We start from the raw sequence: 3,894 nt of genomic DNA, 5'->3' as shown, positions 1-3,894 counted from the left end.
ACAGGGGCGCCTGGGTGGCGCAGTCGGCTAAGCGTCCGACTTCAGCCAGGTCACGATCTCGCAGTCCGTGAGTTCGAGCCCCGCGTCAGGCTCTGGGCTGATGGCTCGGAGCCTGGAGCCTGTTTCCGATTCTGTGTCTCCCTCTCTCTCTGCCCCTCCCCCATTCATGCTCTGTCTCTCTCTGTCCCAAAAATAAATAAAAAACATTGAAAAAAAAAATTAAAAAAAAAAAAAGAAATTCCACACTACAAATCAATTTTTTTTTTTTTGCCTAAATATTTCTCTGTGTAATTGGCTCAGAAACACTTAAGCACGTTGCTCATTTCTGCTTAAGACTCCACGGCTCGTGGGAGATAGAGCTGCTGCTGTAGCTCTTGGGTCTGATGCTGCCCTGATTTTCGTACTTCCTCACTCCCGCGCCAATACTCCGTTTGGGCACTTGCAGGGGTAGAATCTGTTTTTGTACACCAACGTTTATCTCTAAGGTGAGAGGTGGTGTTTTTCAGACAAAGTGCTGTGCTTTCCTTAAGATTCTCTGGAATGAATCCGGGAAAAGTTTGCTCTGAATTTCAGCTTCTAGAAACTGAGATTTCAGATTGCGTAAAACAAAGCGGTCTGTATTGCCTCACGACTCCGTCATCAACCATTTTGGCCGAGAACACAATCGGAAGTATTTCTCTGTACTATGTCATATTCTGGCTACATCTGTCTTGGAGACGGGAGTTGTTTCACGTCTGTAGAATCTCTAAGATCCTTGACATTGTTTAGGTCAGTTTACGGAGGACAAGAGAGATCAACAGTTTTGTTTTTAGTCCTTAAACCGTGCAAATTCACTCTTCCCAGTGAATCACTTTTGGTCAGATAAAGTCTTCCTGCAAATCTGCCAGACACGTAGGCTCCCTGAGTCCAAGGGATTGCAAACTTTCCAGAGAAGGAGTTGGAAGGACTGATCCAACCTGTAAACGATTTCCCTTGGTCATCCTATAACCCCACTGTCCTAGAGGACCCTTCCACACTTGATCCTATAGACCAAGGTAAAATTCCCAAGACCTCAGGATCTGCCTAAACTCAAGTGAACATTTTGGGTTCAATGTGGCTGATGACTACCCCCAACTGAGTCATATCTCACAAAGCAAGGACACGTCTCCCCCAAATCCTCTTTTACTCTAGGTTGGCTTCTAGTACAGTATGTATAGTGAGATATTACCTATATTTTAATTTTAAGGACTAAATTTTGAGAGGATTATAGTGCATCGGTAATGAGCGATCCTAAAAGTCTCTGTACCTTTCATGCCAAGCACCTCTTCTCCTCAAAGCTTCTTTATTTTTTATTTCTTTATTATTTTTATTTTTTTAATATGAAATGTATTGTCAAATTGGTTTCCATACAACACCCAGTGCTCATCCCAACAGGTGCCCTCCTCAGTGCCCATCACTCACCCTCCCCTCCCTCCCACCCGCCATCAACCCTCAGTTTGTTCTCAGTTTTTAGGAGTCTCCTCAAAGCTTCTTTAGAGAGTAATGCTGAACACTGGGATTCTGAAATCCACATTTTAAACGTCTATGCAGGATATTTCTCTGCAGATCACTGAATGGAGGGTAAGTTAGACCAGCTGCTTAGATGTAGAAGTCTCAGTGGGTACTCCATCCTTCTCCATTCTTGTCTTCACTTTCCACAGTGCCCCACCACAAAGGAAGGGAAATCAAACAAGGAAAACAAAAAGCAAAGAGAAAGAAAAAGAAACAAACAAACAACACACACACACACACACACACTCACTGAAACACACACAGTACTGAATCTAAATTCGGGGGCCAGGAATTTCAGCCACGTATTCAAACATAGTTGGGTTGTATCAAAGTGGGACCTGAGTTTGAAGCCTGAAAGTCAAGAGAAGGAAAGAACATGGTTTCCTTTCCTTAAGACGCGGTGACTCCGCTCAGCTGTAGCACATGACTGAACACGGCTCTGACGATGAAACGAGCCGCTATTCTGTTTTGGTAGCAGAGCAAAGGCAGGTCTGATACACGAAAAGAAAACCAACTGGCCTTGAAAAAAAAATATCCCTTCCCATTTTTTCTCTGAATCCACTTAGCTTAACACCCAAAGCCTATGTTCATTCAACCACTGAGGGGACAAGGAGTTCAGAAGATCTTCAAGATGTCCTGTTCTTATCACCATGAAGTGTCTCCCCGGAGCGTATCACTGCAGTTTTGTTTACTCCCCACTGTCACATGCAGTTCACTACAGAACAACTATTGACAATATAGCCCCAATGAAAGACAAACCATTGGAGATCATTGGATTTCCCTTTTGCATGTTTTTGTGTTTTGTTTTTTACCATTTCAGTTCCTGTTTATTAATTTTCATAAAACAATCCAGTTATGCCTATTTGCAATAGTGGTAAGTTCTAGTCTTTAATCTTTTTTAAGTTTATTCATTTTGAGAGAGAGAGAGAGAGACAGTATGAGTGGGGGATGGGTAGAGAGAGGGAGAGAGAGAGAATCCTAAGCAGGTTCCACACTGCCAGTGCAGAGCTCACGACCTAAGCTGAAACCAAGAGTCGGATGCTCAAATGACCGAGCCACCTAGGCGCCCCAGTTCTAGTCTTTAAATGGTAGCTTCTCGGGTTACTCTGCTCTCGTGAGCACCCTGATGTTTAATAAAGCCTGTGTGTCAATGAATGATTTTCAGCATTTATCGCATCTATAGGGTCTCCTCTCCTGTATGAATGACCTCATGTCAATGAAGATTAGCCTTAAAACTAAAGAATTTTTTCACATACTCTACATTCAGACATTTCCTCCTTGGCATGGGCTCTTTGATGATAAATGAGATCCACATTCTGACTAAAGGATTCTCCACGTTCACTGCCTTGATGAGTGTTCTGTTTAGTGTGCTTTTGTTGACAGCTCCTAAGGGTCGAATTTCAGACTGAAGGCTTTTCCATATTCAGGACGTCGATAAGATTTTTCTCCACTATGGACGAACTAATGTCAAATAGGTGTTGGCTTCTGACTAAACATTCTTTCACACTGACTACATTTATAGGGCTTTTCTTTGGTATGTATCCACTTATCTTAAAGACAAACATAACCCCCAGAGTCTTTTAGTTGGACTAAGATGCATCCCAGAGGCTAGCAATGGGAAATAATCAAATCTGTGTCCAGCATGCCATAGTGTCTATGAATTCTCGACTGAGGCCACTGGCCCAGGTAAGACTGGAGGATTCTTTAGAATTATCTTTTCCCTGGCTAAAAGAGAACCCGTTTGGGGTACCTGGGTGGCTCAGTCGGCTGAGCCTCTGACTTCAGTTCAGGTCACGATCTCGTGGTTGGTGAGCTCAAGCCCCACACCGGGCTCGCTGCTATCAGTGCAGAGCCCGCTTTGGATCCCTGTCCCCCTCTGTCTGCCCCTCCCCCACTTGTGCTCTCTCAACAATAAATAAACATTTAGAAACGATTTTTTCAAAAAGACAACCCATTCTATGCCCAACCCAAATTGCTTTTTGTATTCTGAGGTTCCATTTCTGTGAGTGCTGCTGTACCCAAGTAAAATTCTACCCTGGGGATTTCTATACAGGACATCGAGCCACAGCTGGCCTTTGCCTGTATTTTCACATCTGGCTCTTGGTCTTTCACAAGCCAGCACACCTAACATCAGCACATTTGTTCTAACTTCTTTTCTACTTTTTTCCCCCAAGGAAGTAAGGAAGTAACCTTCGTTGTTGTTGTTGTTGACCCCCTGGGAACACTGAAGACGTGGGAACGCTGAAAACTGGTAGAGAAGTTGCCACTTGCTTCCTTTCGTATTTAAATCTTTTTCCTTTCCTCTCTTTTACTTCTGCCATTTTCAGCTCCTCTTCCATCCTTCACTTCTTTATTTCTTTTCCT

The sequence above is a fragment of the Prionailurus bengalensis genome, chromosome C2 (genome assembly GCF_016509475.1).
Source record: "Prionailurus bengalensis isolate Pbe53 chromosome C2, Fcat_Pben_1.1_paternal_pri, whole genome shotgun sequence".
Lineage (NCBI taxonomy): Eukaryota > Metazoa > Chordata > Mammalia > Carnivora > Felidae > Prionailurus > Prionailurus bengalensis.
This window is presented reverse-complemented; position numbering follows the sequence as displayed.